At 43.7% G+C, this 27,572-nt stretch overlaps 1 protein-coding gene across 1 annotated transcript in view; it reads right to left on the bottom strand.

Annotated features, from left to right (window-relative positions):
• The window catches only part of SELENON (selenoprotein N), a 322,589-nt gene that overhangs the window by 92,960 nt on the left and 202,057 nt on the right, over positions 1–27,572 (bottom strand). The window lies entirely within an intron of this gene.

Here is a 27,572-nt window from a genome sequence, read left to right as displayed (position 1 = left end):
TAGGAGGTGTGGGGAGCTGCATTGAGTGTGCTGCTCAGGTAGTGTGTGTTATAGGAGGGTTTTGGGGAGTTGCAGTGGGCGTACTCAGGTAGTGTGTGTTATAGGAGGTGTGGGGTGCTGCGGTGAGGGTGCTGCTGAGGAAGTGTGGGTTATAGTTTGTGTGAGGAGCTGCAGTGAGTGTGCTGCTCAGGTAGTGTGTGTTATAGGAGGGTTTAGGGTGCTGCAGTGAGTGTTCTGCTCAGGTAGTGTGTGTTATAAGAGGTGTGGGGTGCTGCAGTGAGTGTGCTGCTCAGGAAGTGTGTGTTATTGGAGGTGTGAGGAGCCACAGTGAGTGTGCTGCTCAGGTAGTGTGTGGTATAGGAGGGTTTGGGGAGCTGCAGTGAGGGTGCTCCTCAGGTAGTGTGTATTATAGGAGGTGTGGGGAGCTACAGTTAGTGTTCTGCTCAGATAGTGTGGGTGATATGTTGTGTGGGGAGCTGAAGTGAGTGTGCTGTTCAGGGAGTGTGTGTTATAGGAGGTGTGGGGAGCTGCAGTGAGCGTACTCAGGTAGTGTGTGTTGTAGGAGGTGTGGGGAGCTGCAGTGAGCGTACTTAGGTAGTGTGTGTTATAGGAGGGTTTGGGGAGCTGCAGTGGGCGTACTCAGGTAGTGTGTGTTATAGGAGGTGTGGGGTGCTGCAGTGAGGGTGCTGCTGAGGTAGTGTGGGTTGTGTGAGGAGCTGCAGTGAGTGTGCTGCTCAGGTAGTGTGAGTTATAGGAGGTGTGGGGTGCTGCAGTGAGTGTGCTGCTCAGATAGTGTGTATTATAGGAGATGTGGGGAGCTACAGTGATTGTACTGTTTAGATAGTGTGGTGGTAGGTTGTGTGGGGAGCTGCACTTAGTGTGCTGCTCAGGTAGTGTGTGTTATAGGAGGTGTGGGGTGCTGCAGTGAGTGTGCTGCTCAGATAGTGTGTATTATAGTAGGTGTGGGGAGCTACAGTGAGTGTACAGCTCAGATAGTGTGGGTGGTAGGTTGTGTGGGGAGCTGCACTGAGCGTGCAAATTAAATTAAGTAGACTTTAATACACTGTTTATTGCAAAGAGACGTTTGCATGGCTTATCAAGGAAATACAACAGTTTTAGTATTTTTTTTCTGACTTGGGCACTGTGGAAACATTTGATTCGGACAAATCATTTTATCAAAAAAAGAAAATGTAGTTGGGGTAATCTGAAAGTGTGGCTTTGGCTCAGTGGAATAATGTCCCAAAATTTTTTTTTTTCGGAAAAGCAATTCAGATAAACAAAAAGCATGAAAAATCAATGTCCTGCAAAATATAATATGTTTATTATTCTCAGCACACTAATAGGTGCCATTCAATTCCATTGGGTTCACAGATAAAATGGGTAAAAAGTATTTAACATTACAATTGTGTATGTATCAAATCAAGAGTTAAACAATATTTCTGTAGTACAAAAAAAAATAGACAATTTTGTTATGACCAAAAATAGCATGATGCTGAATCTCCATTTCATTCACTGAAATTCACTGTTTAGCGAATAAACCCCTGTGTGTTATGAGTGGGATTTACACAAATTCTTTATCGGTGCCCAAGGGTTTTGAATGGGCTGCGTTCCTGTATTTCCAACCGTTGCATACCAGGAGTGAATGGATATAGAGATGGGCAATAGGTTGGGCCCCTGGGGGAGGTAATGCGTCATCTTTTTCCATTCAACTCCAAATTCAAGCAGAAAAAAATGCATTGCTGTGGAATTTATTCTCATAAGTACCTAAAGGGGGAATTCTCATTTCCATATGACTAGTGTATTGCAATCCGGGCTCCGCCATCTGACCACAGTGGAGAGTGGGCTTTTTTCAGCCTAAGATTAATACTTCTGCAATATGTAGTCTCCTCTAATGTAAATAAATGGAAATAGAATATACTAGGAGACATTTAATGGAAACAGGGGCTGGCAGAGCTTTTGTGAAGCAGGAATGATTCTCCCATGTCTTTTTGGCTTGAATCAAGGCTGAAACCTTCCCTTGCTCCGAGCGTTACTTGTTTTCCGTTGCTTAGCATTGGTCACATTTCTGCTTTTATTAATGAGTTGATTGTATGAGTTCCAAGCCCATAGGAGCACACTGTGATCACTTGGACAGCAAGCCTGCCTCATTTGCACCCATTCCCCGTCTCTCCAAAAATAAAAGGAATGCTTTCGAAGTGATGGGAGACTTTCTACTCCGCGAGGCAGAATTCTCCTTATCTGCACATCCAAACAAATGGCTTTTTAACTGTCTAAATATATTATAGCCTAAAAAAAAATGAGCTACTGATTTCAAATATATCCTGCAACGTAGAGATTGAATGTCATTGAAAAATGAATATGAATGAAAACGATGTGACATCTTAGCCTTGGAGTAAACGTAAATAAACATATGATGTCATCTTTGGGGTTTATTTCTAAACAGTGAAATGGGGTGAGCTGAAAGTGTAACTAGCAAAATGTAAGCCAAAATACCTCAGTTGTAAACATTTTATATCACTCATATCTAGCGCCAATATATTCCCCAGCGCTTTACTATTATAGATTGGGGATATTTAGAAGTGAAGGAAAGCCTGCTCAAACAAGCAGACAGTCTATGAGGATTTCAGGTAGTCAGGTATATATAGTTAGGTGTCTTGCCCACACTTACTGGCAAGGTGATCTGACCAGTATTTGAAGCTGGATTTTCCAAAAAGCTGATCTATCTATCTATCTATTTATCTATCTAAACACAAACATGTATTCACAGTCCTATAGTGTTAAAAACAGCATCTAGTCTCCCTGGCCCGCCTTGCCCAATTAAATTTAGCAAAATCTTACCTTTATTCGAGTCTGCTCCGGAGCTGCCTCCTTGGCTGACATCATCAGAAGTGGTGATCTTTGCCAATCATAATGCTTTCCCATAGTTTTGGCTGAGCTTGTCAAGTAGGCAGCCAAGGGGCAGAGCCTGCACAAGCCAAACACAGCCCTGGCCAATCAGCATCTCCTCGTAGAGATACATTGCATCAATACATCTCTATGAGGAAAGTTTAGTGTCTCCAGGCAGAGGGTGGAGACACTGAATATCAGTCATACTATGCATCACTGCCCCAGGAAACACCTCTAGTAGCCATCTGAGGAGTGGCCGGTGGAGGTATCACTAGGCTGTAATGTAAACACTGCTTTTTGTCTGAGTTTACTGTAAAAAGCCTGAAGGGACTGATTATGCTCACCAGAACAAATACAATAAGCTGTAGTTATTCTGTTGGTGATAGTATCCCTTTACGATTTTAAAAACTTTGCGATTTTGTTCTACATTTTGCAAAATTATTATTTTTTTCCTTTCACCACAATTCACACTTTAGGGAATAAATTCCTTTCCTAATATATAAGATAATAAAATACTTCATTCATTATTTCATTAATGTTTTTAATGCTAATTATTTAGATGCTTATGAACCTTATTTTAAAAAGTATCGTTTTAAATCATATTTGTGAATAGATAAACGAACAAATATATAATGAACTTATTTTCAACTAAATTAGGTAAGATTGACAATGCATTACCGTTACCTGGTTACATAATCTGCCCAATATACCCTAATATTAGAATACATAACTAATTATTTGTGTTCCCATTGGCCAATAAGCTATCAGGAGATAGGAGCTGAACAGAACTGTATATCAACACCCTATAAACCTTCATGTCACCGACAATATCTACATCATGTTTATACTGAGCCACTGCTTACTGGCTACAGCAGTATGTATCAATTCTTTCCTCAGGACAACAAGCTGGTCAGGCGTGGACCCCAAGCTTGTCAGGAGTGGACCCCAAGCTGGTCAGGAGTGGACACCAAGCTGGTCAGGAGAGGACCCCAGGCTATGATCCTATATTTTTGCTTTTTATATATGTATACCGGTAGACATACCCTCTGATTTTGGTGTATTGTTTGGTCCTGAAGACCCTGGTCTGGATTAGAGATGTACATGGTGACGCTGCAGGAATTCAGTCTTAGTATGCAGAGTGCCGCACATTGTTAGTGCTTAAGGGAAAAGTTATGCTAAAAATTAAATGTTTAAAGGGACTCTGTAGAAACTGTAGCTGCTTCATCTCATTGAAGTAGTTATAGTGTCTGCAGTCCCCTATTGTTGTCCTTGCATTCAGTGCTGAACCGTATTTAATGTTTTAATGTGAAACCAGAGTCCCCAACAGCCTGTCCCCTCTATGCTGATTAGGCTAATGAGCAGCAATGGCTGGCTATGACCACTTGAGCCTATCACACCACCCATTGTAGGTATGAATTGTAAGGCTAGAAGGAAGTGTGTAATCTCTGCCTTAGCCACACCTCTAGTATGGTCTGGACGGTGGGAAGCCAAGGACCTTCATTTAGTAGTATACTGCTTGAAAATGGTTTAACACTGAGTGGAGGGTCAGCACAATAAACTCCGGGCTCTATAACCAATTCAATTAGATAAAATGTAACAGTGCATAGAGCAGGGGTAGGCAACCTTTGGCACTCCAGATGCTGTGGACTACATCCACCATAATGCTCTTACACCCATAATGCTGGCAAAGCATCAAGGGAGGTGTAGTCCAAAACATCTGGGGTGCCAAAGGTTGCCTATGCCTGCCATAGAGAGTCCCTTTAATGTCGCACGTACAAACTTTCTCCTGACTCAATTCTTCATCAGACTAAACACTCTGTTGTATTCCTCAGAATTTCTACTGAACTTTAGTTAACTCCTTAGTGACCAGACTGGTTTTAAATTTTCTTACTGTTTGGGACGAGGGCTGTTTTTACATTTCTGCGGTGTTTGTGTTTAGCTGTATTTGTCCTCTTACTCATTTACTGTACCCACACATATTATATATCATTTTTCTTGCCATTAAATGGTCTTTACAAAGATACCACTATTTTCATCATGTCATATCATTTACTATAATTTTTTTTATAAAATATGATGAAAATATTTTTAAAAACACACTTTTTCTAACTTTGACTCCCAAAATCTGTTACACATCTACAACCTCTAAAAAACACATGTACTAAATAGTTTTCAAAGGTTGTCCTGAGTTTAGAAATACCCACTGTTAACATGTTCTTAGCTATTTTTTTGCAAGTTATAGGGCAATAAGTACAAGTAGCACATTGCTATTTCCAAACCATTTTTTTTTCAAAATTAACAAAAGTTACATTGTAACACTAATATATGTCAGGAATCCCTGAATAACCATTTACATGTATATATTTTTTTAAAAGAAAGCAACCTAAGGTATTAAACTTGGGGTATTTTGACTCTTTTCATACAATCATTGTACCACCAATCTATGCCAAAAAAAACCACACATAACAATTTAAGAATACATGTACTGAGAACTTTAAGGGTTACTGCAAAAGAACACCCCAATATGTGTTCAGCAACATCTCCTGAGTACAGTGATAGCACCCATGTACAGGTGTGTTGGGTTCTCTTTCGGGTAAAAGACCTTATTTGGAGGGTGCGCATTCCAGTTTTCCAACTTGGAATTTTCACAGCTGGTCATTATGCACCCATGTCCCATTTGGGACATTTTTGAAGCTGGCCAATGTAATTTACCCCCATCAAATCATATAATTTTTTTAAGTAGACAACCCACGGTATTCAAAATGGGGTATGTCCACTCTTTTTTAGTAGCCAATTAGTCACAAACTCTGGCCAAAGTTAGTGTTTATATTAGTTTTTTTTTGCATTTTTTACACATAAACTTCCATTTCACCAATAATATTATCAGTATAATACATTTTACTGCTCTACAACACTCATATTTGTGTAGAGTAATGTCTCACGAGTACAACAGTACCCCTCAAGTATAGGCTTTATGGTGATTTGGAAAGGTACAGGGTCAAACATAAGATTTGCCAATTTCTATTTTTGTAACTTGCTATTTGCCAGATTGACTATGTTGCATTTGAGACAGTATGGCAGCCAAGAAATGAAAATTAACCCCACCATACCATTTGAAAAAGTAGACAGCCCAGGGTATTTAAAATTGGGTATGTCCAGTCTTTTGTAGTAGCCACTTAGTCACAAACACTGGCCAAAGTTAGCATTTATATTTGTGTGTGAAAAGTGCAAAAAACGAATATGAATGATAATGATAATAATTTTAGCTAGTGTTTGTGACTAAGAGGCTACTAGAAAAAACTGTGCATACCCTATTTGCAATACCTTGGGTTGTCTACGTTTGCAAATGGTATGACATCATGGGGGTAATTCTTATTCCTGGGCTACCATATGGTCTCAAAGGTAACAACCAATGTGGCAAATTTCACTGAAAAAAATGAAATGGGTAAGCCTTATATTTGACCCTGTAACTTTCAAAAACACATGGTTATACTCGGTAGACTTCGCTGAGACTTCGCTGAATACAAACATGAGTGTTTCAAAACAGTAAAATGTATCACAAAAATTATATTGTCAGTGAGTGATTGTGTGTGTCTCTCCGTGAATGTTGTTCTTGCTAACATCTTGCATCCAGCTACTAGGTGCTGGACTGTTTCAGAGGCCTCTTTGCACAGTCTGCACCTTGGATCTTGCCTGGTGTGGTAGACTGCAGCTTCTATTGATCTGGTGCTGAGTGCGTGCTCCTGTGCTGCTAGGATTAGTGCCTCAGTGCTGTCTTTCAGTCCTGCCTTTTCCAACCACTGGTAGGATTTTGCCACGTGAACCACATCCACTATCTGCCGGTGGTACACCCCATGGAGAGGTTTGTCTTGCCAAGAAACCTCCTCTTTTTCTGCATCCTCGATCTGTGGAAGTCTCAGGCATTTCCCTTAGCAGTTCATTTTTGGGAGCCATCTTCGTGATGTACTTGCGGATGCTTTGTGTTTCATCCAGGACTGTGGCCTTGACACTCATCAGGTCCCGACCTCCTTCCTTCCGGCAGGAGTACAGTCTCTGGGTGCTGGATTTTGGGTGGAATCCTCTAGTCATAGCGAGTAGTTTCCTGGTCTTGACATCGATGGTGACCAATTTTTGTCTTGGCCAGGTTATTATTCCAGCTGGTTACCTGATGACCGGTAGGGCATTTGTGTGGATGGCTTGGATCTTGTTCTTGCCATTGAGCTGGGACTTCAGGGCCTGTCTGACTCTTTGGAGGTACTTGGATGTTGCATACCTCCTTGCCTCTTCCTCATGGTTGCCATGAGTTTGTGGTACCCCCAAGGTACTTGTAGCTGTTCTCTACATCTTCTATTTGGCCTTCTGGAACCTTAACTCCTTATGTCCCGATCATCTTCCCTTTTTTTGCTATCATCCGCCTGCACTTCTCTAGTCCGAACGACATTCCAATGTCCTTGCTGTATATCCTAGTTAGGTGGATCAGTGGCATACAGCTTGATGTTGTCCATGTAGAGTAGGTGGCTGATGGTAGCTCCACTCCTGAACCTGTATCCGTATCCACTCTTCTTAATGATCTGGCTAACTGGGTTGAGGCCTCTGCATAACAGCATTGGGGATAGCGCATCACCTTGGTATATGCCACATTTAATGTTCACTTGAGTTATTGTCCTGGAATTGGCTTCTAGAGTTGTTTTCCACTTGCCCATCGAGTTCTTGATGAAGGCTCTAATTGTCTTGCTGACCTTGTAGAGAGCCAAGCATTCCAGTATCCATGTGTCATAGGCTTTCTTGTAGTCAATCCAGGCCGTACACAGATTGGTCTGTCTGGTCTAAGAATCCCTTGTGACTACTTAGTCTACCAGTAGAATGTGTTGTTTCCAATCCCCTTCTGAGTATTCCTCAAATGCCCTTGGATCTTGCATGTCTGACAGGAGTTTCCATGTTGTGGGGAGACAGGTTATTGGTCGGTAGTTGGATGGTGCTGTTCCCTTGTGAGGGTCCTTCATGACCAGTATTGTTCTGCCTTGTGTTAGCCAGTCAGGGTGGAAGCCTGTTGCTACTAGCTGGTTCATTTGTGCTGCTAGGCGTTCGTGCAGCGCTGTTAACTTCTTTATCCAGTAGTTGGGGATCATGTCAGGTCCTGAGGCTGACCAGCTCTTCGTGTGTGCTGCTCTCTGTTGGATAGCTTCGACTGTGATGATGACTGGTTCCTGTTCTGGCAGCATGCAGTGGTCTGCTTTCAGGTCTAGTAGCCACTGGGCCTCGGTGTTATGAGATGCTTCTAGTTCCCAGATATTCTTCCAGTACTATTCAGTCTCAGCTCTGGGTGGATCCTGAGAGGAGATGTCTTGGTTACTCTGTAGCTGTGCATACACCTTGGATTGCTCTTTGGTAGAGAGGACATTGATTCTCTTAGCCTCTACTTCTTTGGTGTATCTGCTCAGTCTGGTTGCTAGTGTTTTCGGTCCGGTATGGGCATATCCTCGTACTTCCGCAGCAGCCAGGATCTATCTTTGGTCTTTCCACCTCTGTTAAGGTAATCCAGCTTACTAACTTCCTTCTGTGCTGTCTTTATCTTGGTTTCCAGTCGTAGTTTCTATGGTGGGCATTGCTCTCTTTGAGCCTGATCTTGCAGTCAAGTAGCTGGAGGATCACTAATGCTGTGACATATATAAGCCTGGTTTTTTGGGGGGATGGTGCAGCTAGTATGCTGTCTGGTGGTTGCTTTCTAGTGATCTTCAGTAGTCTTGTCCACAGGTTAACAACTGCTAGTTTTTCTAGGATCATTTCCCTTATATCTGTTGTTATGCAATCTTGGGGTATGGATTGAGGTTGACAATTCTCTGCAGGTAAGAATGTGGGTATGGGAATTTCTTTCTCCTTATGGTGTATTACTCCCCATAACAATTACCCCATTACATCTCCCCACAGCCATTTCTCCATCACACCTCCCCACATTGATTACTCCATTGCATCTCTCTGCAGCCATTACCCTATCACATCTCCCCATAGCCATTATCCCATCACATCTCTCCACAGCCATTACCCCATCACATCTCCCAACAGCCATAATCCCATCACATCTTTCAACAGACATTACCCCTATCACATCTCCCAACAGCCATTATCCTATCACATTTTCCCACTGACAATACCCTAGCACATTTCCCCACATCGTTATCTCATCACATCCCCCACAGCCAATACCACATCACACCTCCCCACAGCCATTACCCCATCCCATCTCCCTACAGCCATTACCCCATCACATCTCCCAACAGCCATTATCCCATCACATCTTTCAACAGACATTACCCCTATCACATCTCCCAACAGCCATTATCCTGTCACATTTTCCCACTGACAATACCCTAGCACATTTCCCCACATCGTTATCTCATCACATCCCCCACAGCCAATACCACATCACACCTCCCCACAGCCATTACCCCATCCCATCTCCCTACAGACATTACCCCAATCACATCTCCCTACAGCCATTATCCAATCACATCTCCCCACAGCCATTACCCCATCCCATCTCCATACAGACATTACCCCAATCACATCTCCCTACAGCCATTATCCCATCCCATCTCCCCACAGCCATTACCCCATCCCATCTCTCTACAGACATTACCACAATCACATTTCCCTACAGCCATTATCCCATCACATCTCCCTACAGCCATTATCCAATCACATCTCCCCACAGCCATTACCCCATCCCATCTCCATACAGACATTACCCCAATCACATCTCCCTACAGCCATTATCCCATCCCATCTCCCCACAGCCATTACCCCATCCCATCTCTCTACAGACATTACCACAATCACATTTCCCTACAGCCATTATCCCATCACATCTCCCTACAGCCATTTTCCCATCACATCTCCCAACAGTCATTAACCCATCATATACCCCCAAAGCCATTTCTCCCATCTCATTTCCCAACAGCCATTATCCCATCACATCTTTCAACAGACATTACCCCATCACATCTCCCAACAGTCATTACTCCCACCACATTTTCTCACTGCCAATACCCTAGCACATCTCCCCACATCATTATCTCATCACTTTTACTTTACTGAGAGGGTAGTGGATGCATATAATAGCCTTCAAGCTGAAGTGGTAGAGGTTAACACAGTAAAGGAGTTTACGCATGCGTGGGATAGGCATAAGGCTAGGAAAGTATTTAGAAATTTGGGCAGACTAGATGGGCTGAATGGTTCTTATCTGCTGTCACATTCTATGTTTCTATGTTTCTATGTTTTTATCCCCCCACCATTACTCCATCACATCTCCCCACTGTCATTACCCCCATTACATCTCCACACAGACAGGTGACATACGGCCAATTTTCTACCTATCCAAATGCCAACTGTGTCCATTGGGCTCCCCAAGACCCAGGTAGGACCGGCCATGAATTATATACAGTCACATAGCACTCTTCAAATGCCTTAAAATAAAATAAATATTTTTCTTAAACTAGAAAATTGAGATCTGGACATGTTATTTTTTGTTCTGTTTAATCTCAAGAAGCAATAGCTGTATGTTTCCCCTGGGCTACTGAGTCCATCAGCAACTGAAAAGCTGAATTCTGGAAATAAATTTAACACATAGGTAGAGGGCGAAGAACAAGGAAAAAACGGCCTCCTTCCTTTTCCTTTTTTTTTTTTAATTTCCGCTTTGTCTCAGTGCATTATCGCTATACCATGGTGCATTTGATCTACTGTTATCAGAGTCTACGATGAACACTACTCTAGGACAAAGTACTAAATAAAGAGGAATTACCGTGGAAACCAATAAAATATCTTGCAGCACATTGCTTACAGAATAGTCTCCCCTTTCCTTTCTAATGTTCTATTTACATTTGAAGAGACACAGTAATTATTTGCAGTAGGTCAGCACAGTTTGGTGACCTCATTCCATTGTTTATACTCAAAGTAGGAGATGTTGATAGCTCTAATATTTTGCTCCGTTTTATGTCTTACGTGAAGAAAAAAAAAATGAAACAAACAGGCATTTCCAGGCAACCACGACTTTTTTAAGTTGGGAAAATGTAATAAAAATAACATGATTTTTCATTAATTTTCTCAGTACGTGCTGTTGGCAAAGCTGAAGTATAACTAATAAAAATGTAAAAAGCAAATGAATGAATGGGTCAAGAGGAAGCTTCCTGCACACACTTTGCTACAAGTGCTTGAGTCGACATTCAGGAAGGGACAGCTTTTTTCAACTTGTTTCTGTAAAATACACTTCGTTTTGCTGTAATGATGAATAATGGCTTGTCACAGCTAAAATGAAATGGATAATAAAGTAAAATGACTTTCCTACATACAAGGGGTCAGCTGCGTTCTTTGTTACTGACCTAGGTCTCTCATGTTCCCATACTTGTCACAGTGGGACAAGTATTAATTATTTTTTATAAATGTATATGTTACAGGTTTTCTAGAGTGCCCTTGTTTGACGAGGAGGAAATCTATGAGGCTTGTAACAAAGTAACAGAGATTATAAGTGGTTAGTTGATGACAATTTACTTTTTGCAGCCAACGAGGCAGTTGGTAGAAATGTCCAAAATCATGTTATGACAAGAGACCTTCAACTTTCTCAACTCAAGTTAAATACAATGCACCAATAGCATGGCTGTAGTGGTTATGATGATGTAGCGTTACTTACCTTATCCGGGGGCCGGCCGCGGTCCTCTCTTCAAGCCGCGCGCGGTCCTGCGGCTGCACGAGCCGCGCGCGTCTCATCCGACTCTCCTAACAGGAAGACGGGCAGTGACCGCGAGATGCGGTCACGTGTCCCGCCTGCAGCTAAGAGCGCGCCGCGAGTCTCGGGCGCGCTCTTAAAGAGACAGTGGGAGCCTAAATTGCAAAAAGGCTCCCATTGGCTCCTGTCATGCCAATCACCCCATACACTTACCTGTTGGGGGTGTGGAAGTGACAGGAGCCAATCACATTAGTTTGAAGGCTAGTTATACTCACCCTTTTCCCTTAGTTCCTTGCCCTATCGTGGTTTCTGCTACAGTTCCCTTTAGTGCTTGTTGTGTTCAGTTGTGTTTCTCCGTATTTGACCTTGGCTTTGTATTCTGACTTCGTTTTCGCTTTATCCTTGTCTGTACTGTTTGCCGGCTTGCTGATTCCTGTGTACCAGACCCCGGCTAGTTCTCGTTTACGCTGTCTCTTTGTGCCCTTGACCTCGGATCGTTCCTGACTCTGTCTTCTCCTATTACGTTGAGTCCGGCCACTCTAAGGTCCGGTAGACGTATCTCTCCTCTGTGCTGTCTTCTGTTTGGCTGGATCCTGCGTGTAGGGGTATATACTCGTTACATTACGATAGGGCCATGGACCCCGCAGATTTAGCTCAACAGATGGCGTCCCATGAGGCTAGATTTGTAGAGCAGGATCACCGTATGGATCAGATAGCTCAGGCTCTCCAGACGCTCTTAGCTAGAACCATTCCAGCAACCGCACCTAACCCTCCTACACCCCTGCTTCCTGAAGTATCAACTGTGCCTAATGCTACGGCCCATTTAACGCCTCCTCCTAGGTATGGAGGGGATTCTAAGACATGCAGAGGGTTCATTAACCAAATAGAGTTTCATTTTGAGATGTATCCACGTTCATTTCCCACAGAGAGGTCTAAAGTTGGGTTCTTTATGCACCAACTTACCGACAAAGTACTTGAATGGGCAAACCCTATTTGGGAGGCTAATGGACCTATGGTGCATGACTTTCACAGTTTCCTTACAGCTTTTCGCAGAACTTTTGACACTATGAAAAGGTCTAAGAATGCCGCGAGAGCATTAATGAGGGTTAAACAGGGTTCTAGGTCTGTGGCTGATTACGCTATACAGTTTCGTACCCTTGCCTCACAGGTAGATTGGACCAACAATGGGTTAACTACTGCCTTCATGGAAGGCTTATCAGACTCTATATTGGATGAGGTAGCAGCTAAGGAGCTTCCTGTTGCCTTAGAGGACCTTATTGACTACCTCATCGATATAGATAATAGGATTCGTGACAGGCTCTATACCAAGAACAGGAATAGACGTTTTGTTACACCTATTCACCCCAGAGTTAATACACCGGAGAGTGTAAAAGTATCTGAAGAGGAACCCATGCAATTAGGGGTTGCCAAACTCTCTGATAATGAAAAATTACATAGGAGAAGGGAGGGACTCTGCCTATATTGTGGTAGGAGAGACCATATGGTAAAGGAGTGTCCTCTGCTCCCGGAAAACTCTCGCACCTAAGACCTTATAGGGGACTGGCCTTGGGTGTGATTTCTAAGTCTCCTACATTGCCTCCTAACCGACTGCTTCTCCCTGTTTCTTTACATCAGGGAGAAGGAGATACCCTTGGCCGTTGAGGCCATAGATGGTAGACCATTGATATCTCCAGTTGTTACTCACGAGACTGCACCGCTACACATGTACACAGGGGTTCTACACTATGAAACCATTCGGTTCCAGGTCATCACCTCTCCCTCTTCACAGTTGGTGTTAGGGTATCCATGGTTACGTGCCCACAATCCCATTTTTGACTGGGAGACAGGGCAGATAAAATCATGGAGTGAAGCCTGCCATGAGTCATGTACTATTGAAGTCACGCCTGTGAATTCTATTAATGTTCCTACCATTCCCCCTTTGTCATACGGCTATACCCTCTCAGTATTTATCTTTAAAGACTGTCTTTGATAAAAGAGAGGCTGACAAATTACCGCCTCACAGACCCTACGATTGTGCTATTGACTTGTTGCCTGGCACTATACCTCCCAAGGGCAGGGTGTACCCTCTATCGGTTCAAGAAAACCGTGTCATGGAAGAGTACATTAAAGAATCATTAGACAAGGGATTTATTAGGAGATCCTCTTCTCCGGCTGGAGCAGGGTTCTTCTTTGTATCAAAGAAAGAAGGTGATTTAAGACCTTGCATTGATTATAGAGGTCTTAATAAAATCACCATCAAAAATGCTTACCCTATACCATTAATAACAGAATTGTTTGACAGGCTCAAACATGCTATGGTATTCACCAAATTAGATCTTAGAGGAGCATACAATTTGATACGTATAAAAAAGGACCACGAATGGAAGACAGCCTTTAACACTAGGTCAGGTCATTATGAGTATACCGTCATGCCATTTGGGCTTTGCAATGCCCCAGCAGTATTCCAAGAATTTATTAATGATGTCTTAAGGGACTTTATTCACTCATTTGTTATTGTGTACTTGGATGACATTTTAATATATTCTACAGACTTACACACTCATCACAGACATGTTACGACAGTTCTGAAGACCCTTCTTGCTAATGGTCTTTATTGCAAACTAGAAAAATGTCTATTCGACCAATCCGAGGTCCAGTTTTTAGGGTATTTGATTTCCGCTAAGGGTTTTCGGATGGATCCCCAGAAGCTCGCTGCGGTCATAGAATGGCCTCTGCCGCAAGGTCTGAAAGCCATCCAGCGTTTTCTGGGTTTCTCTAATTATTATAGACGTTTTATCAAAGGTTTTTCGTCTATCGTAGCACCTATTACTCGTATGACTAAAAAGGATGGCAATACACGTGCCTGGTCTACCGAGGCACTTCAGGCTTTTGACTTTCTTAAGACTACGTTCGCCTCTGCACCTATTTTACAGCATCCTGTCCCCTCATTGCCATATATACTTGAGGTTGATGCTTCCGATATAGGGGTAGGTGCTGTCTTATCCCAAAGAGAATCTCCTGACAAGCCATTGCATCCTTGTGGCTTCTTTTCTAAACAAATGTCCAAAGCAGAAAGGAATGATGATGTTGGTAATCGCGAACTCCTTGCTATAATTTTAGCACTCAAAGAATGGAGACATTTGTTAGAGGGCACTAAGGATCCTATCCTCATATTTACGGATCATAAGAACCTATCCTACCTTAGCAAAGCTAAAAGATTGTCTTCAAGGCAGGCTAGGTGGTCACTGTTCTTGTCTCATTTTAATTATATAATCACCTATAGGCCAGGTGATCGGAACACTAAAGCGGACACTCTGTCCAGACAGTTCGAGACTATTGACAAACAGGAGATTGACGTCACTCCTGTCATTCCCCCAGACAGGATAATAGCAACTACTATATTGTCTATTTCCTCGTCCCTCTTGCAGGCCATACAAGCGAAACAAAGCATGGCACCTAGCGAGAGGCCTAATGATAAATTGTTCGTTGACGTTCCCGAGAGACGGGATATTCTGTCACTGTATCATGATACTAAGACTGCTGGACATCCTGGTATTTCCAAAACGGTGTCAGCCGTTTCTCAGTATTTCTGGTGGGATACCTTACGTAAGGATGTTACTGACTATATAAGTGCTTGTACTACTTGTGCATGTATGAAATCCTCTCGTAGAGTTCCTTGTGGGCTGTTGCATCCGTTACCCGTTCCCGAGAGACCCGTTTTATTGTTGAATTACCCCCTTCGAATGGTAACACAGTCATCCTAATGATAGTAGATCGGTTTTCCAAAATGGCTCACTTTGTGTCTCTTCGCAAGTTGCCCACTTCCAAGGAACTGGCTCTTATCTTCGCTAGAGAAGTGTTTCGATTACATGGTATTCCCTTAGCTATTGTATCCGATAGGGGTAGCCAATTTATTTCCATGTTCTGGAAAGCCTTTTGTTCGGAGATGGGTATTTCTCTCTCATTTTCTTCCGCTTACCATCCCCAGTCTAATGGAGCTGCTGAACGTGCCAACCAGTCTCTGGAGCAGTACCTCCGTTGTTTTGTGTCTCACCATCAGGACAATTGGTCTGACCTGCTTCCTTGGGCTGAATTTGCTCGGAATAACGCCACTCATGATTCTTCCGGCAAAAGCCCTTTTTACGTTGTCTATGGCCAGCATCCCGTGGTTCTTCCGGCTGCATTCTCCTCACAGGGCATGCCAGTTCTGGATGAGCATTTGGCTGGTTTGCGTAATACTTGGGAGCAGGTTCAGCGTTCTTTGGTGGACTCTGCTGCCCGCCAGAAGGCTCAGGCTGACAAGCATCGCAGAGCGGCTCCTTCCTATGTTGTGGGGGACAGGGTTTTGCTTTCCACACGGAATATTCGCCTCCGGGTGCCTTCTATGAAATTGGCTCCCCGCTTCATTGGTCCTTATCGCATTATACATAAGGTTAATCCCGTTTCTTATGCCTTGGGTCTGCCTAAGAATCTGCGTATACCTAATGTATTTCACACCTCGTTGTTGAAGCCTTACGTACGCAACCGATATACCCGGCATACTCCCCCTCCCCCTCCTGTCTCTGTGGAGGGTTATGAGGAGTTCGAAGTGTCTGCTGTTATTGACTCTCGTTTCCTTAGGGGTTGGCTTCAGTACTTGGTACATTGGAAGGGTTATGGGCCTGAGGAGCGCAGTTGGATTTCTGCGGATGCTGTTCATGCTCCCCGCCTTGTACGTTCTTTCCATTCGCGTTTTCCTGCCAGGCCTGGTCCTGCTCGCCCGGAGGGCGTGTCCTCAGGGGGGGGTACTGTAGCGTTACTTACCTTAACCGGGGGCCGGCCGCGGTCCTCTCTTCAAGCCGCGCGCGGGCCTGCGGCTGCACGAGCCGCGCGCGGCTCATCCGACTCTCCTAACAGGAAGACGGGCAGTGACCGCGAGATGCGGTCACGTGTCCCGCCTGCAGCTAAGAGCGCGCCGCGAGTCTCGGGCGCGCTCTTAAAGAGACAGTGGGAGCCTAAATTGCAAAAAGGCTCCCATTGGCTCCTGTCATGCCAATCACCCCATACACTTACCTGTTGGGGGTGTGGAAGTGACAGGAGCCAATCACATTAGTTTGAAGGCTACTTATACTCACCCTTTTCCCTTAGTTCCTTGCCCTATCGTGGTTTCTGCTACAGTTCCCTTTAGTGCTTGTTGTGTTCAGTTGTGTTTCTCCGTATTTGACCTTGGCTTTGTATTCTGACTTCGTTTTCGCTTTATCCTTGTCTGTACTGTTTGCCGGCTTGCTGATTCCTGTGTACCAGACCCCGGCTAGTTCTCGTTTATGCTGTCTCTTTGTGCCCTTGACCTCGGATCGTTCCTGACTCTGTCTTCTCCTATTACATCGAGTCCGGCCACTCTAAGGTCCGGTAGACGTATCTCTCCTCTGTGCTGTCTTCTGTTTGGCTGGATCCTGCGTGTAGGGGTATATACTCGTTACAGATGATTGGAATAAGCCTTGAGATTTGATATTCATTTTGAATTCACTTTGAATACCTGACAATTTTCACTTCAGTAAACCACGTCGGTCATACCTAGTCATGGATGAATATGTAGACTTATTTTGACCTAAATTTTAAAATTCAGTTTTCAGTTTACGACAATTTGACCGTTTTGTGTAAATGTCCGCTATTTAAAATACAACCCGGCTGGGCTGAGTGTTTGTGAAGGAGTCTGAACAGGAAGTGTGAAAGTTCTGTTTTGTTTTCATAAGCTGTAGACCTGACTACCGTCAGCATTGATGATTTATATTTCTAATATTTCTATGGTTTCGAGACAGAAAAAAAAATATTCATTAAAGAAGGTTTGTGAATTTGTGTCAGAAACATGTCACTGTCTCTCTGATGACATCGATGTGATGTCATGGACCACTGAGCTTGCTACAAAGACAAGAATGTGTACATGCCTGATAGAAGTATGCCTTCCTACCCAGCGCTGTGTACACATTACAGGCAGCCTTAAAAACAAAATTAACTTATTGCAATCCTTTTTAAAAATTCATTTCTGAACGGATCATCTCTTGAAGTAATAAATATAGACCTTGAAGACACACTACGAAATATTTTAAACTAGAACATTGTGGAGATTAAACTTCATATTATCCCCTGGAACATTCACAGCAGGTTGCATCCTTAGTGTACGATGTATTTCAGATTATCATGTAGATTTAATCACCCCCCGATGTTATCATTTCGTAATGTCTTTGACTTTTTTTACTTTGCAAATGATCACTTTGTCCCACAGGGGAACGCTGGCTCCCGACGCAGTACCTCGCTGGCACATTGCAACCTTGGAATGCAATAATAGGATACAATCTAACCCACATCTTTTTAACCTACATTCAGCATTGTAGTCATTGGTTTAAAAATGGACGGAGGCCAGTACCAAACCGCCCAGCATTTTAAAAGGACAAAGAGGGACACTTCCATTTTAGCGGTGTGAGTGGGCTTGTGGCCAGGGGTGGTGCTGTTTTGAGTGTGAGTGGGGTTGTGGCCAGGGGTGGTGCTGTTTCGAGTGTGAGTGGGGGTGTGGCCAGGGGTGGTGCTGTTCTGAGAGGGAGTATGAGCTGTTCTGCGTGTGAGTATGGGTTGTGGCCATGGGCAGGGCTGTTCTGAGAAATTTTAGGTGATTTACTAATACCAATTTATACTAAACTAAAAAGTAATTTAGAAGAACAATTTATCTTATTTAAAAAGACTGATTTCTAAACACATTTATTGTAGTTTAAATACATAGTTACATAGTTACATAGCTGAAAAGAGACTTGCGTCCATCAAGTTCAGCCTTCCTCACATATGTTTTTGCAAAAAAACCTAGCCTGTTGCAACAAACTAGGAAAAAAATCCTTATTGATCCCAAAATAACAGTCACATGTCTCCTTGGATCAATCAGCTATTACCCCACTAATTAGAAATGATATCCCTGTATGTTATGTTTTTGCAAGTATTTATCCAATTGCTGTTTAAACATCTGTATGGACTCTGATAAAACCATTATTGAGTATTATTGATGTGGGGCTTTGTTATACACTCAGACACATTACTGGGAGTATTATTACTGTGAAGCTCTGTTATACACTCAGACACATTACTGGGAGTATTATTGCTGTGGATCTCTGTTATACACTCCGACACATTACTGGGAGTATTATTGCTGTGGAGCTCTGTTATACACTCCGACACATTACTGGGAGTATTATTGCTGTGGAGCTCTGTTATACACTCCGACACATTACTGGGAGTATTATTGCTGTGGAGCTCTGTTATACACTAAGACACATTACTGGGAGTATTATTGCTGTGGAGCTCTGTTATACACTCCGACACATTACTGGGAGTATTATTGCAGTGGAGCTCTGTTATACACTCAGACACACCAACAATACGGAACTCCTAGAAAAGACAGACATTAAGATAGGAAAGAGGAACAGGGGGATTTGGGCCCAAAATAGTGGCTGTCCAACCTAAATAGGGGCACCTGGGAGATATTCAATACCCATAGTTATAACACCATAACCACTGTAATAAACAGTAGTGTTTATAGTACTACGGTTGGCAAAACCTTATGGGAGCTGATATTTGACTTAGTTGCTTCACTGCCTTTGAAGAGCTGTGCTGTCGTACTCCTCACTCACACATGGGAGAGCCTGTGTCTGATATCCCAGGGCTGTGTGTGCGGCCTCTTTATCTCCGACAGCACGATTTATTTAACTTTGATTTGTTTTTATTGATTGCTTGCATTTATTAACTCTCCTTCACAGTTTTGGCTCCTGGGATGTTTTTCAGGACAATATGTTTCCAAACAAATAGTAATCACTGCTTTCTATGTTACAGTTACACACACATACCCCGCATTCCCCTCTCACTCCCTGTGTCTGTTCAATTACAAGAGATAAGTAAAATGATTTATTCAAAAATATCTTGTAGAAAAATTATTCTAGACTTAGAATATTAACCCCTGCTGGACAAGGAGTTAGGCAAAATGTAGATCATCCTTAAATAATTACATAAGCTGAAAAGTGACATGTGTCCATCAAATTCAGCCTTCCTCACATCTGTTTTTGCTGTTGATCCAAAAGAAATATTTAAAAAAAAAAAACAGTTTAAAGCACTTCGTAATGTTGCAACAACTAGAAAAAAAAAAACCTTCTTGACCCCAACATGGCTGTCAGATCTCTCCTTGGATCAAGCAGCTATTACCCCACAAATTCAAAACTATATCCCTGAATATTATGTTTCTGCAAGTATTCATTCAGTTGCTGTTTAACCCCATAGGGACCAGACCACTTTTCAATTTTCTTACCTTTAAGGACCAGGGCTGTTTTTACATTTCGGCGGTGTTTGTGTTTAGCTGTAACTTTCCTCTTACTCATTTACTGTACCCACACATATTATATACAGTTGTTCTCGCCATTAAATGGTCTTTCTAAAGATACAATTTTTTCATCATATCTTATAATTTACTATAAAAAAAATTATAAAATATGATAAAATTTAAAAAAAAAAACCTTTTCTAACTTTGACCCCCAAAATCTGTTACGCAGTTAGAACCGCCAAAAAACACTCATGCTAAATAGTTTCTAAATTTTGTCCTGAGTTTAGAAATACCCAATGTTAACAAGTTTTTAGCTGTTTTTGGAAAGTTATAGGGCTATAAGTACAAGTAGCACTTTGCTTTTTTCAAAATGAACGCAAGTTACATTGTAACACTGATATCTGTCAGGAATCCCTGAATAACCCTTCACGTGCATATATTTTTTAAAAGAAGATATCCTTCGGTGTTAAACTTGCGTTATTTTGACTTTTTTTCATGCAACCATTTTACCACCAATCTATGCCGAATTAAAGAAATATATATATATTGGCGATTTTTTTCACAATAATAGCAATTTAAGAATACATGTACTGAGAACTTTAAGGGTCACTCCCAAAGAACACCCCAATATGTGTTCAGCAACATCTCCTGAGTACAGGGATACCACCCATGTGCAGGTGTGTCGGGTTCTCTGGGGGCTAAAAGACCTTATTTGGAGGGTGCACATTCCAGTTTTCCAACTTGGAATTTTCACATCTGGTCATCGTGCATCCATGTCCTATTTGGAACATTTTTTAAGCCGGCCTCTGTAATTTACCCTCATCAAACCATATATTTTTGAAAAGTAGACAACTTAGGGTTTTCAATATGGGGTATGTCTGGTCTTTCTAGTAGCCACTTAGTCACAAACACTGGCCAATGTTAGCATTTATATTTGTTTGTGTGTTTAAAAATGCAAAAAACTATTATAAACGCTAACTTTGGCCAGTGTTTGTGACTAAGTGGTTACTAAAAAAGACTGGACATACCCCATTTGCAATACCTTGGGTTGTCTTCTTTTGCAAATGATATGCCATCATGGCAGTAACTCTCATTCCTGCGCTACGATACGCTCTCAAAGGCAATATAACCAACCTGGCAATTTTCCATGTGAAAAAACAGCCTTTTATTTAACCCTGTAACTTTCAAAACCTCTATAAAACCTATACATGAGGGGTACTGTTATACTTGGGAGACTTCGCTGAAAACAAATATTAGTGTTTCGAAACAGTAAAACATATCACAACAATGATATCAGTGAAAGTGCAGTTTGTGTGAAAAATGCCAAAAACGTCACTTTCACTTACAATATCGCTGTGATATGTTTTACTGTTTTGAAACACTAATGTCGACCAAGTTAACAGTACCCCCCTGTAACGGACCGTTTCGCTCACAAGATGATAAAAAACGGCGATAATCCCCTTTTCACAGACAGGCACAGCTACTGTAAAATCACCAAAACTCACAAATTGGATATAGGTGAATGCTCCAAACTCCCGAACTGCATACAAGGGAATAAGGTAGCACTCCAAACTCCCGAACTGGAACCTCACGAATAGCTGCTAGCAGATGAACAGGAAAAGCTCCCAAGCGGCTTACACTCCTGGCAGTCAGTCCCTATCAGCAGACAGTGAATCCCCCCCAAGAACGAGAAAAGGCTCCATGTTGACGGTCAAGCAGTGGTCTGTTTATTGAGGGCTACCTGCCCCTGTATTTATGCAAGTCTCCCACCTGGTGGACACTCCCCTAGGGGACCAGATGGAAGACTGTAACAACGGACAGACAAGTACCAATTACAGACATACAGCAGTAAAACATCCCCACAATGCATCCTGGCTTCATCCTCTCTGCCCTGGAGAAGTAATTCAAGTATCTCCCAGGACAAAGGAAAAACTCCATTACACACATGGGGACACAAAAAACAGACTATCACTTTAAAATACATAAAGACACTGTAGCGGAACCCTATTGTGGCTGTCCTCCCTGTATTATGGATTGCCCTCATCTACCCTGTTAGTCTGGGGGGCAAAGGGGAGAAGTGTGGCGAAACCGACCTCGCCACGTGTCCTTGGAGGGGGCTGCTTGCCCGCCTCTTGCCTTTGGACTATGGCCCTGCAGGTTAAACTGTTTATTTTCCCTGCAGAAAGGCTTATTCGTGTGATCTGAGTGCCATTCATCTAATAATGTGCAGTCAGATCAAAGCTATATGGGGATATGTAGAAATGTGTGTTTTATGTACTAAATGTATCAGTATGTAATTTTATGTCTTTTACTGTCTTTTTGTCTGCCATTTGGGTAATGGAGTTTGGCTCTGTCTTTGGAGATAATTAGATTCCTTCTCCAATTATCTCCAGGGCAGAAGGGAGGAAGCCAGGATGCATTGTGGGGATGGTTTTACTTTTACTGTTTGAGCCAGATTAAAATACAATCAGCCAGGGGGAACAAAATATACTTTTACTAACTTTTGAACCCCTGGTCTGATTCATGCTATTTTTTTATATGTTATTCCCCTGAATGGATTGATTGTGAATATGTATTTTTATGCGAATGTGATGAATATTATAGAATTTATGAATATGGTGTAAAAGTTATGTTTGAAACTGTACAATAATGGGATTATGTGTCACACTAAGGGGAGGGGATGTGTGGGTTGTACCCAAGATACCATTGGTTGTTTTATGCCTCCCCCTGGGTGTGGCTTGTCTGTGTACAGTTGTAATAAAAGGCAGGCTGGATGTACCAGCCAGCAGTTCTGTTCCTGAAACTGTGTGTCGTCCAGTTATTGGGATTGCTGTGGGGATATCGCTGTGTTACTTTGCCTGCTGGAAACTCTGCCTATGGATCTACTATTGCCTTGTTCCTGAGCCTTCCTGGGATCGTCAGTGGAGAATAGCTGTGGGATATCAGCTCTCCGCTACATTGGTTGGCAGCGCTGGGATCCAGACTCACAAGGGAACAAGGATTAATGGAATACGGATGGAGAGTGACTATGCTAAGCTTAAAAGATCCACGCTAAAGGACTTACTGGAAGCAAGAGGGATTGCAGCAAGCAACAAAAAGAAAGCAACTCTCATTGCAGAAGTCATGGCAGAATACCAAACCGAGGACAGGGCAATCCCTGAACAGCAAAACACATCGGATGGGTCAGAACAAGAAGAATTTCAAAGACAAGTGAAATGTAGACTGGCCTTTTATGGAGGAAAAGAAACGCTCGACATTATTTCCAGGACTATGCAAGGTGCAAGAATTTATGTGGCGCCAAAGGCCACAACCATCCACAGTACGGGACACAGCAAATACCAACAATACAGAGGGTAAGATAAAAATTCCTTACCAAGCGTTTAAAAACTATGTGGAGGCGGAGGAAGACATAGATGCTTTCCTCCAAGATTTTGAAAGACTGTGTGCCTTGCATAAAATCAATACCGAGGATTGGGTACCTATTTTGGCTGGGCGGTTGTCTGGGAGGGCAGCAGAAGCTTATAGAACTGTACCAGATGAGGAGATCCGGAACTACAGCCGAGTAAAAGAGATTATATTGGCCCGGTATGCCATAACACCAGAGGCATACCGAAGGCGGTTTCGAGAGTTGAAAAAGGCAGATAAAGACTCACATGCCGAGTGGGCTTGTAGGTTGCAGCGGGCGGCCCTTGGCTGGGTGCAAGCCAGCAAGGCTCGATCCATGGAAGATGTGATACAAATGTTGCTCATGGAACAATTCTATGATGGGGTAACAACGGATGTACAGGAGTGGGTAAGAGACCGCAACCCTGTATCCCTCACAGAGGCGGCTAGGAAGGCGGATGAGTACCTAGATGCACGCAGGTCACAGAAACCGGTAGCCCCAAAAGTCACAATGAAAACCTTTGGGGGAACAAACTACCCCCCTGTACCACCCCGACAGCTACCACCACCACCACCGGCTGTGCAACCACGTTTCCGCCAAACTAGCTCTGGGCCCTGTCATCACTGCCAGAAGTGGGGGCATTACAAAAGAGAGTGCCCACAACTCCGAGACCGATCCTCATGGATCCGACCAGGGCCCCCACCACCCCCGAGAGCCACTGCCCATCACTACCAGGAGGAGCCACCAGTTGCTTATGGCTCCGCGGTTCCTGTCACCACCATAGAACAGTGGGAGGTACTACACGAAGCTAACCCACTACAAGCCCATGCCGATAACCGCCAGCACCACAGACAGACGGTATACCTGGAGGGAAAAGCAGTACAGGGGCTCCGAGACTCTGGTGCCACTATAACCCTGGTCAAAAGCCACTTGGTCGCTGACAAGGCCAAGACTAACCGGACTATAGCCGTCAGAGTTGCTGGGGGAGCCGTCTACCGGCTGGACACTGCCAACGTCCATTTGCATTGGGGAGCGGGGGCAGGGAGGGTGGAGGTGGGGTTGATGCCCCAGTTACCCGCAGACGTGGTACTGGGAAATGATTTGGGAAAGCTCACATCTGCTTTTGAGCCACAACCCACCATCACTGAGGAAGCACACCCAGTGGTCACCCGACAACAGGCCCGCACCCAGGACTACAACACACTGCCGGAGGTCCAGGTAAGAGAACCTTCCCCTTCCCTAGACTGTGTCCCCTGGTCCCCCCCTAACGAATTTGCAGCAGAGGTGATAACTGACCCTACCTTGCAAGTATATAGAGATAAAGTCACCTCTGATCACCCTGGGGCAGAGGGGGAAAGATTTGTATGGGAGGGACAGCTGTTATACCGGGAGTCCGACAAGAAAGTAGAGGGGTCAGACCCGATTGTGTTAAGGCAATTAGTGGTACCACAGAGGTACCGAGCCGAATTGCTGCGGATAGCACACGACATTCGGCTATCCGGGCATTTAGGGGTTAGTCGGACCAGTGTAGCGGTACTTACCCTCTCCAGGGGCCGGCCGGGGTCCTCCCTTCTCGCCGCGCGCGGTCCTGCTCCTGCACGAGCCGCGCGCGGCTCAGCCAACGATGGGATCAGTCAGGCGGGCAGTGACCGCGAGAAGCGGTCACATGTCCCGCCCGACACTAAGAGCGCGCCGCGCGTCTCGGGCGCGCTCTTAAAGGGACAGTGGGAGACTAAATTAGAATCAGTCTCCCATTGGCCCCTGTCAGGCCACATTCCCCATTCACTCACGTTTTGGGGGCGTGGATATGACAGGAGCCAATCAAAGTGAACCTTAGGGTTTTTATACTCACCTGTTTCCCCTTGCTCCTTGCCCTATCGTGGTTTCTGTCCAGTTCCCTTTAGTGCTTGTATCGTTCAGTTGGTTTTTTGGTGCTTGACCTTGGCTTTGTTCCTGACTCCGCTCTCTCCTTATCCTTGCTTGCTTATCCGCTGTTTTGTCCTCTGTGTACCAGTCCTCGGCTTGTTCTACGTTACGCTGTCTCTCAGTTCCCTTGACCTCGGCTTGTTCTGACTCTGTCTTTCTCTCGTCCTAGTCCGGCCATTCTAAGGTCCGGTAGACGAACTCTGTTTCTTGTCTCTTGACTGTGAACTATTCCTGCGTGTTGGGGTATATTACCGTGACATTACGATAGGGCCATGGACCCCGCAGGTTTAGGTCAACAGATGGCCACTCATGAGGCTAGATTCGCAGAACAGGATCACCGTATGGATCAAATGGCTCAAGCCATCCAGACACTGTTATCCAGATCTGTTCCGGTACCTGTACCTACGCCTCCTGTAAACCCTATACCGGACACAGCTAATATGTCTAATGCTTCTGCACATCTAACCCCGCCACCTAGGTATGGAGGGGACGCTAAGACATGTAGGGGATTCCTTAATCAAGTGGAATTCCACTTCGAAATGTACCCACGTTCATTTCCCACTGACAGATCTAAGGTGGGTTTTCTTATGCACCAGCTTACGGATAAGGCACTAGAATGGGCAAATCCTATTTGGGAGGCTAATGGGCCTATGGTACACGACTTTAATAGCTTCCTCACAGCGTTCCGTAGAACATTTGACACGACTAAAAGGTCAAAAAATGCCGCCAGGACATTAATGAGAATAAAGCAAGGATCTAAATCTGTAGCCGATTATGCTATTCAGTTCCGGACCCTTGCCTCACAGGTAGATTGGACTAATAATGGCCTTACTACTGCCTTTATGGAAGGTCTGTCTGATACTATCTTAGATGAGGTAGCAGCTAAGGACCTCCCTGTACCCCTGGAGGACCTGATTGACTATCTTATCGATATAGATAACAGGATCCGTGACAGGTTATATACCAGGTCCAGAAATAGACATTTTGTTCCCTTTAACTCCCCTAGAGCTGAGACTCCCGAGGGATCTAAAGGTTCTGAGGAGGAACCTATGCAGTTAGGGGTTGCCAAACTTACCGACGCTGAAAAGCTTTATAGGAGAAAGGAGGGACTTTGTCTTTATTGTGGTAGGAGGGGTCATATGAAACAAGAATGTCCCGTGCGTCCGGGAAACTATCGCACCTAAGACCGTATAGAGGACTGGCCTTGGGTGTGACATCACAGTCCTCACATTTGCCTCTTAATAAGTTACTTCTTCCTGTTTCCCTGCACCTTGATAGTAACTGCATAGCAGGGAATATACTAGCCCTGGTTGATTCCGGAGCGGCCGAAAACTTTATTGATTCCAGTTTTGTCAAGGAGAATAACATACCCACCAGAGAGAAGGAGACACCCTTGGCCGTTGAGGCCATAGATGGTAGACCATTATGCTCTCCTATTATCACACATGAGACTGTTCCCCTACATATGTCTACAGGGGTGTTACACTCTGAGACCATTCGGTTTCAGATCATTACTTCTCCTTCCTCTCACCTCGTGTTAGGGTATCCTTGGTTACGTACTCATAATCCCACCATTGATTGGGAGTCAGGACAAATAGTTTCTTGGAGTGATTCTTGCCAAGAGTCTTGTGTTGTTAAAGTCACCCCTTTGAATTCTACTCATATTCCTCCCGTGCCTACGATCATACCCTCTCAGTACCTGTCTCTTAAATCTGTTTTTGATAAAAGGGAGGCTGAAAGATTGCCACCTCACAGGCCTTACGATTGTGCAATTAATTTATTACCTGGTACGATGCCTCCCAAAGGGAGAATATATCCTTTATCTCCTCAGGAGAATCTGGTTATGGAGGAGTATATCAAGGAATCTCTAGAGAAGGGATTTATAAGAAGATCCTCTTCCCCGGCAGGGGCTGGGTTCTTCTTTGTGTCTAAGAAAGATGGCGAATTAAGGCCTTGTATTGACTATAGGGGCCTTAATAAAATCACCGTCAAAAATGCGTATCCCATACCTTTGATCACAGAACTTTTTGATAGGCTTAAACAGGCCACAGTTTTTACTAAATTGGACCTTAGGGGTGCTTACAACCTCATACGTATCAAAAAGGATCACGAGTGGAAGACTGCTTTCAATACCAGGAGTGGCCACTACGAGTACACTGTGATGCCCTTTGGTCTTTGTAACGCCCCAGCAGTTTTTCAAGAATTTATTAATGATGTCCTACGTCAATTTATACATACATTCGTTATAGTATACTTGGACGACATATTAATTTATTCTAATGATTTACAGACTCATCACATGCATGTTAAATTAGTGTTGAGAA

This window comes from Pelobates fuscus, chromosome 4 (assembly GCF_036172605.1).
Source record: "Pelobates fuscus isolate aPelFus1 chromosome 4, aPelFus1.pri, whole genome shotgun sequence".
Lineage (NCBI taxonomy): Eukaryota > Metazoa > Chordata > Amphibia > Anura > Pelobatidae > Pelobates > Pelobates fuscus.
The sequence above is the reverse complement of the archived record's forward strand: the minus strand, read 5'-3'. Positions and strand labels throughout refer to the sequence as shown.